We start from the raw sequence: 9,029 nt of genomic DNA on the forward strand, positions 1-9,029 counted from the left end.
CTCTAGCCTTTATCCTTTTCACTTGTCTTAAACCCACCAGTCACTTCATACCTTTATACCTGCCCAGCCACTAGTAATCCTCTGTCAGTGACCATGGCTTTCCAAACAGCTATAATGGTCTATCATTCTCTAAATTACCTGGTTAGCGAGAAAAGGTCTTGGGGCTAGCTTCTAAGAATAAGCTACTTGGAGGTTGGTCTCACAAGAAAAATGTCCTCATTAGGAAACAGGGAAAATCCACTCTGCACACGCAAAAATGTAGTCATATATTCTCCTGCTGGTGGCAATTTCCAAGACAGGAAGGGAAGGACGATGCTCCCAATGAAGTGGAAGCCAGGAACTAATTGGAAGCTAGGAGCTCCTCATTGGATGGGGAACCAAATGGAATTATCCCAGCTGGAATTCGGCCAAGATTGAAGGCTGCCACCTGTACAAGTTAGGGTCACTAGACCAAGAAACCAGTTGCAATTTCCTCTGATAAATGAACCTCCCCAAAGCTCAGTAATCTGGAGCCCATGCTGGGCGGATTGGATGGAATACTTTCCTATGAGCAGTATCACTTGGCAAATATCCTCTTGAGAGAAGTTTCATCTTCATGAGTCAGGTCTGCTGACTTGGAGGCAGTGGGCGACTTTAATTTTTATTAGCTTTCTGTCACTCCCCCCAAAATTTGGTGCTGCTCCAAATTCTTGGGGGTCAGAGGGCTTGTGGATCTGTCATATTTCCTTTCTTATGTTTGTGTAGCTTTCAGATGCATAATCTCATTCAACACTCCCAGCAAGCTAATGAGGTGAGCAGGGAGCAGCTTTCATCTCCAGTGTAAAAGGGAGTAAATTGGGACTCAGATAGTTTCAGAGCCAAAACTCAATCCAGGTTTCCAAACTCCCTGCCTATGATGTTTCCATTGTACTTTGGCACAGGTGAGTGGTGGTGTTCCAAGGTTCGTGGCAACAGGACAAGCTGTATATACTTGAAGCCAAGGCAACTGGGATAATCTGGGTAAACAAACACAGTTCAGTTGGTTACTGGGATTAGTAAGCACTGCCCTAATATTATGGCCTCTAGGTGACTGGTATCATGACCTCCTTCCTTTCTTTCCTTTGCCCTATGTGAGTGAACTGTGCTATTAATTACCCAACCATTAGTGCCAGAAACCTGGACATCATCATCCACTTTCCTTCTTGCCCTGCATCTTGAGGGTTCCTGAGGTCTGGGGCATCACCTCCCTCTTACATTTTAATGCTTCTGCTTGCTCTCCCCTCCAGACCCCAGTTTTTCTCCCAAAGGCCATTGAGATAGCAACTCAACGGGCCTGTGTGGCTCTCGGCTTATACCTCTTCTGAAAATGTTTCTTTCATTCATGACATCTTTCTTGATCCTTTCTACCTCTCCTCCTTAATTCCCTCACAGATTTCTGCACACCCAGACAACATCTATAATATGTTAGTACGTGTGTTATTTGTGTATATCTATCTCCTCGCAAGACTATAAACAACTTGAGAAACGGGGCCCGAACTTATTTCTCATTGGACCCTCATCGGCTGGCTCTTGACCTGATGACAATAGGTGCTCAGACAACATTTGATAAATAAACAAGCCAATATTTAAGACCCCTCCCCCCACCATATTTCAGGCACTTTGGGAGATGCAAAGGATAAAGTCACTGCCCGTGTGGAGTTTATAGTCAACTGCTGACATTTAAGCTGATAACCATGATAAAGTTTGATAAGTGCTTTACCAGTAGTATGACGAACATTCTGGGGGAACACGGGGTCGGGGGCTGGAGCCTTTCTTTCTTCCAACTGTTTGTCCAGATGGAGGAAACCTGAAGGACCTTCTTGGCCATCCTGTGGCTGCCTTTTCTCTCCCCACTCTCCTGCTTTATCAAGCATGATCTGAGACATATCTCTAACAAGTTAAGCAGAAGCATTTCTCTGGAACACTGGCATCTACTTTGCTGAAACCCATTAATTCTAAGCTTTAACACCCTTGGTCAGAAATAGCTCAGAACCTTATGGGGAAATAAGAAAAGCAGACTGTCTGGCCACAGTCACGGGACAGATATTAATATCTCCCTTCATGGATAGTCCTCTGTCTCTACATCCTTTCTCCCACAGCTTGCACCCCACCCCCACCACCAAAATAAATGTTTTCCAAGAATCTACGACAAGAGATTTGAAAGTAAATCAAAACCTGAACAGAGGGTCAACGAAAAAGGATAAAACTGCCACTTATATGTGTCTAAGGCAGTAAAAGGGGCAGCTTGTTATATTATTTACAGTCTCCATAAAGACGAGGCCCTCCTTGCTCACACAAAGCCCTGAGCTTATTAATTGCCAGCCAGGCCTGTCCCTCTCTTGGATTTTGTACTGCAGAAGGGGAAGGCAGGGACAGGGTTAACTCTCTCTTTCCTTTCACTTTCTCCCTTGCTTTTCTTTTCTTTTCTTTTTGTTTTTTTCCAAGAGAGCTTTTGGGGCATGAGGAAAGGTTTGTTAAACCTCCAGATTTCTCTGCATTATGTCCAGGTGGCATGACGTGTGAACAGACGAAAGATTAAAATCACCGAGGAAATCGCTCTGTCTGAGCCCAGATCACGACGCCTTCCAGTGACCCAGCGACCCAAATGCTATCTGTCAACTTGTCCTTCCAGCGACTTTTCACCCCATGCTCTGTGGCTGCTACTCCAGGAAAAAAAAAGAAAAAAGAAAGAAATTAGGATTTGGAAGGGAGAGGGAGGGAGAGAGAGAGGAAGCTGGGATAAAATACTGCCTTATTACTAAGGACTCTGCAATGTAGGTCAACTGTGGGGCGCGGGAGCCTTTTAACAAACCAAATATTTTTTCCAGACCCTCATTCGCACTCTTTTCTGGCTTTCTACTGAAACTTGCAGCTCACTAAGGAAATGTCACACCAAGTCTCAGAACCTGGTCCTTCAACAAAAACTAGGTTCTAGGGAGTCCACCAAGGTTGGAGATTTTCCTAATTTTCAAAAAAATTTTCCACAAAACCTGTTTTGCCTTGTCTTAGATTCTGAATGAGTTAGGTGTTGTCAACAAGTACCTTTTGGACCCCAGACATTGCCAGAGTTAGGTGCTGATTTTGGGGTGGGAGGTGGGATTGAGTGGGATGGAAGAAGGAGTGGGAACAGGGATGTAGATAGTTCCACAGGGCTGGCCACTCAGATTAAGAGCCAGCTCACTAGGAGCCTCTGGGTTGGCCGCAGAGCCAGATTTCCCAAACAACACAAATACCAGGCTGTCCATTCTTTAAAGGCACCTGGATGAAACCATATGAAGTTATAGTTGTCTTTTTTAAGATCAAAAGCAGTCAAATACTGGCAGTTCCCTATGGTCCAAACTTAAATCCAGATCTAAATAGCACCTAACCGTAAAAAGTTAGAAAAATACCAAATATTATCTTCTTTCAAAGAAATAGCTTTGTGCCCTATGTAGCTAGTGTTCCAAACATGTGCTTTGTCTACCGATGGTGTACAGCATTGGGGGGGGGGGGGCTGATTCTACATTAAAATGTAACAGAAAATCAAAACCATTCAGCACATCTTTTTTCATAGACCACTAATTTTTTTTCTGAAAGACTTTGACAAGGGTATTTCAAAAATAGAGCATTTTAAGTAGGGATTGTATGAAAACTCGGGGCTTTCAGATGCTGAGGAGTTTGCATAGAAGTAATTGTATGTTCTTTTATTTGATGCCATTTTCTGTCCTGAGATGTCATACAAGACCTCACAGTATATCTACTTGTCATGCCTTCTTAGGCTCCTCTTGACTGTGACATTTTTCTCAGACTTTTCCTGTTTTTGATGACCTTGACAGTTTTGAGAAGGACTATTGGTCCAGCACTCTGTAGACTCTACATACCATTTTGTATATTGTACATTTACATAATGTAAGAGACATTTCTTTAAGTCATCGCATCGCTTGCTTTTTTCAGAAGTGTTATTTTCAATGACGGCGTGCTATAACTCTGATAACTGTGACATTTAGATGTTTTCCTCAAGAAAATAAAATAGGTTTCTGGCTGTGTTTCTTTGATGCTGACCGGAGATTAACATGGAAGGGACGGCATTCGCCAGTGAAAAATATGCACTTAATCATTTTATTCTAGTGCTGATAATTTTGACAGTGTTTGACTTCTGTCTCAGTTTATTGTGTAAATATAGGCTTACATGGGCACCGAACAAAGCACCATACTTGGTGAACACACACGCATGCATGCACACACATACATGCAACACAACTGACTCTTCCACACCTTGCTGGAGCATCTTTTGCTTGCTTCTCATTGTGTGTTGCACCTCTGATTCTGCACTTGCTCTTTATGTGACCTTGGGCGAATAACCTTCCCTTTCTGTGTCTCAGTTTTCTCATCTGTACCATGAGGACCGGAGTAGCTACCTGACAATGTTATGGCAAGGATTAAATGTGACAATAAATGTAAGATTCTTAGAACATGCATTCAGTAAATGCTGCCAATTATGACGACTACCACTACCAGATGAAGTCTAATCTTACTCTGGCACAAAAATCTCAACCATGGGGTCCTACTATCTCTCTTAAGGCCTTGGATTTTCTTGGTCATGACTTTGCTTCTGCATTTCCTCTGTCTGATACGTCTATTTTCTACTGCTCTCCTTTCTAAATGCATCAACCAGTCTTTGATGCACAGATTGAAATACAGTTTTTCTGTAACTTTTTCTAGAAAGACCTAATGACTCTTTCTGCTTAGCTTTTTCTACAAGGTAAGGATTACCATCAAGATGTTATGGATGAAAATCTGATGCTCGAGGTGGATAACAGAATTTTCCCATAGCCATCTAGCTTAAAATAGCTAATAAAGGTGAGATTCAAATGTAGGCATTTCTGATACTCTGTGCTTTCCCTCTCCATCACCCACCTTCTACTCTGGGATCATCTACAAAGAGCTATCCTGGAAAGGACAGCTTTAATAGCTTTGGAAACTGGTTTCAATTCTGTCACCAGGCCAGGAGTTCCAATTTATTTGGGCAGAGTGGGGCCAAGGTCGAACAGGGACAATTCTGTTTCCTTGTCTATAAAATGAAAATGATAGCCATTTTCCTGAGGTCTTCCTGTTCTAATATTCTGTGATATTTTCTCATACCTGGATATAGCAATGGAGATTACTTTGGTCTGCTTGGGCTTTGGGCTGACCACTTTTTTCTTTGTCATTTCTTAGTTCTGTTCTCTTATTCTCAATCTTAAATAGGAACTTAATAGAAATATCACCTCCAGGGAGTTGAAGAGACATTTCCAGAGCCAGGTCCTGTCAATAGCATATCCAATTCCATTAGAACTACTTCCATATACTGTTGCTCTGATATTTATAAATGTCCTGTTCTCATAATAGATACAGGCTTATAGATCATTGCAAGACCACTTCATACTTTGTTGGCTCAAAGAACCAATGCATTCACCTTCTTTGTTCCTCCAAATGAATTCACACACCAGCCCTTCTGATCAGAAAATCCGTATCTTGTTAACCTCATTCCTATACTCTCAGTCAAGCTCTCTCTCAGGACCCATGATTATATTAATTACAACCTCTGATAAAAAGAAGCTCCTGCCTGAAGGTCTCTGTGCAAAATCAGGGTTACTTTTTTAAAAAAGAAAAGCTGCTTCCAATTGGATCACAGAGCAAAGGAGTAGCTAAGTACCCTTTCCACAGCTGGTCTGCCCAGGCATCGGTGGGGTTCACAGGAACTACAGACACAGATGCCATTCTGCATGGAGGAGAAGCTACAAATCCAATGTTTTCTGAAATATCTTCCCAGACCATTCTGACCACAAATAACTTCCTCATTCTCTAGGCACTTGGAACACGTCTATTTGGCCACTTTTCTTGCCCCTTTTCACCTTATATTATAGTGGGTGGGATTTGAATAAAGGAATCTTTAAATCAAGTCACCTCTCTGTCCCTTTGTAATTATCTGACTTTCAACCATTTTCTCAGCCTCCCTGAATCTGAATCTTAGTTTTTTTTTCTCATGTTGAAAATGAAGATGGTAAAAATTCAAGGTCCTTGGGTTTTTTGTGAACATAATGTTAAAGTAGTGCTTATCGTCTCAAATATTTTAAGTTCATTGACTAGAAGTCATGTATTGTTGTTCCTTTGTGTCCAAGTGCAATGCTTTCTTCAAAGAAAAATTTAACTAATTATAGCTATTACTCAAAAGGATCTCTGATGTTCCCATTTTTAATCTGGGGCGGCTGGTGCATTGAACACCATTGGACCATTCTCAGCCTTGTCTATAGCCTGGGACAAATCTAGTAAAATACAAGAGAACTAACAATTTAACAATTTATTTCCCCTCTATATCTTTCTCATCACTTTCTCCTCCTGTTTGCTGCTTTCTCTTCCCGATCCATCATTTCTTCCTGCTTTCCTCAGGGAAGCCCACTGACATGTTACCTGCCCACAATCTCCTCTACCTTCCTATCAAATCAGAAAGTTCTTACATACCAAAGCAGAAGGCATGTTAGGAAGCCAAAGGTGGCAAAATACTTCACATAAAAGGGTTAATGGACAGTAGTTAGAAAAAAAAAATGTGTTAACTCTAAATGCAAGAAAACAAATTACTGAAGTCTTTCCACCAAAGGGTAATCAGCGATCTTTATTTTCACATAGATTAGCTCATTTAATTCTCATAAAAATCTATGAGAAGCTTCCAGGTCCATAGGATAATGGCAACAGCCTAAATTGGAATCCCTCCATGCAGCTTCAAAAACAAAAACGCAGATGAACAAGAGAGCAAGTAAAATCGCCCATATCCTGCCTTGCAACATAGCATAAAGACAATGAACTTTACAAACTTTAATTTACAACTAATTGGGAAAATCAGTGGGGATAGCAGAGCAGAAAGGAATAAGAGGCTGGGAAAATCAAGGAATATCATTTAAGGTTGCCAGGCAGAGTAGTCTAAGCAGGGAAAAAGAGACTCTGGCCATGATATAAAGGCATGAGTATGAGGTAACAACTTGGTCCTGAATACAAGCCTTCCTAAATAACAAAAGAAACACAGAATAAAACCCAATTTAAAAGAGAGACAGAGAGGGAAAGAGAAAAGAAATCACATAGTACAAGTCACTTAAGAGTGAAACTATATAATGAACACAGTAAAATAATTGAAGAGCTGAAATAAAACATATAAATCATGTTAATAAATGTAAATAAGCTTAATTTGTATATTAAAAACACATTTTCAAGCGGGCTCACAAAACAAAACAAACCCTGTGCAGTACATAGATGATACGACTAAACCGGGGTAGTGCAGAAAGCCTACAAATAAAGAATCGAGTTGAGTGAAGTGTAGGGCTTTGCAAAGAAAGTGAGAGCAGGGCTTTGATTTTGCTATCTGTCAAAGCAGAGTTCAGGACAAAACGAAGTAAGACGAAGAAGAAAACGTTATAAAGGCAAAGGCCACAACTCACAGTAAAGATGAGATAGAAACTTTTTGCACATCAGCCACCTTTCTATAACAGAAACCAAAGGAAATGCAAAGAGACAGAGCAAACATTAAGAGACTTCGGCATGCCATGCTCAGACTGAAAAAGGTAAAGTGGATAAAAAATAAGTGAGGATAAAGGGGACACAAGCAGTACAATAAATCAGATGGATCTATATGCACCCTGATAACAGAGAATAAGTCTTATTTCTGATTGCACATTGGATATTTGTGAAATTCACCAATTCACCACATATTGAGTCACAATAAAAAATTCAATAAATTACACAAAGTAGTCATAATACAAAAAATTATCTGATTATTATGCAAAGAACCCAGATCCAAATGAAGAAATACAATTAATATCATGTTGTAAAAAATAATCATTAAAATATTATGTGTCAGAATCTATGTATCTTTATACAATTAAAGCAGTGACCAGGAAAATTGTATAGCCTTAGATAGATATGTCAATAAATGTGAACAATGAAAATGTGAATTAAACATGTCATCCCAACATTTGAAAAAACAGAATAATTCAGTTAACAAAGAGAGCAAAAGAGAGGAAATAAGAATAAAATCAGAAATTAATCAGGTAGAGGGGTGCCTGGGTAACTCAGATGGTTAAGCATCTACCTGCATCTCAGGTCAAGATCCCAAGGTCCTGGATCAAGCCCCGTCTCTGGTTCCCTGCTCAGTGGAGAGCCTGTTTCTCCCTCTCCCTCTTCCTCTCCCCCCAACCAGCTCATGCTCTCTTGCTCTCTCTCTTTCTCTCTCAAGTAATTAAATGAAATCTTTAAAAAGGAAATTAATGAAATATAAAAGAGGAAAATAGCCATATCAATAAATATTTGATTATAAAAATAAAATAAGCAATCACTGGCTGATCTAATTAAGAAAGGTAACATTGTTTATGGGAAAGGGGTAGCAGAGAAAAAAACCCCACAAATACACAAGATAAAAAATTGGAAAGAAAGAAAAAACATTGAGACAGATGAGAGTTATGTAATGCAGAAGTGGATAATTTTTTTGGGAAAACATACTTTGCAAAATTGATTCCGGTGAAGCAAACAGACCGATTTTTATAGAAGCCATAGAGAAAGTTACCAAAGAGTTACTTCTCACTTTCCACATCTCAGAAAAACAGTAGGTCAAGAGGATTTCACAGGGGAATTCTACGGAAATGTCAAAGTCCAGGCTGTCCTATTTGTACAAAAGCATAGAAAAAGAAGGAAATCGTCCAAATTCTTCTGACAAAAAGAGTATATCATTAATAACAAAACTTGATTTAAAAAAATATTTTCCTCAAACTCACAGACAAATCTTGCTTATAAATATTGACACAGCGGTCCAAAATAAATATTAACACTGTCCAACAGCACATTAAGAAAACAATGTATAAGGACAAAATAGGCTTTCTACCAGAAATACAAGGTAGATTAATATTGGGAAGTTCATTAATATATTTCACCTTATTATTAGTTCTAGTGAGAAAAGTCATATGTTCTTTTTCACGTTGAAAAAGCATTTGCAAAAAAAAATTAAAAAA

At 39.7% G+C, this 9,029-nt stretch overlaps 1 long non-coding RNA gene across 1 annotated transcript; it reads right to left on the minus strand.

Annotated features, from left to right (window-relative positions):
* Positions 1 to 247: 247 nt before the first annotated feature.
* Positions 248 to 8,171, minus strand: LOC121501510. Its single transcript, XR_005990621.1, has 3 exons — positions 8,117 to 8,171; positions 1,739 to 2,678; positions 248 to 995 (listed from the first exon to the last, which is right to left on the minus strand). It is a non-coding gene; the product is annotated as an uncharacterized LOC121501510 (long non-coding RNA).
* Between the last annotated feature and the right edge of the window lie 858 nt (positions 8,172 to 9,029).

The sequence above is a fragment of the Vulpes lagopus genome, chromosome 11 (genome assembly GCF_018345385.1).
Source record: "Vulpes lagopus strain Blue_001 chromosome 11, ASM1834538v1, whole genome shotgun sequence".
NCBI lineage: Eukaryota > Metazoa > Chordata > Mammalia > Carnivora > Canidae > Vulpes > Vulpes lagopus.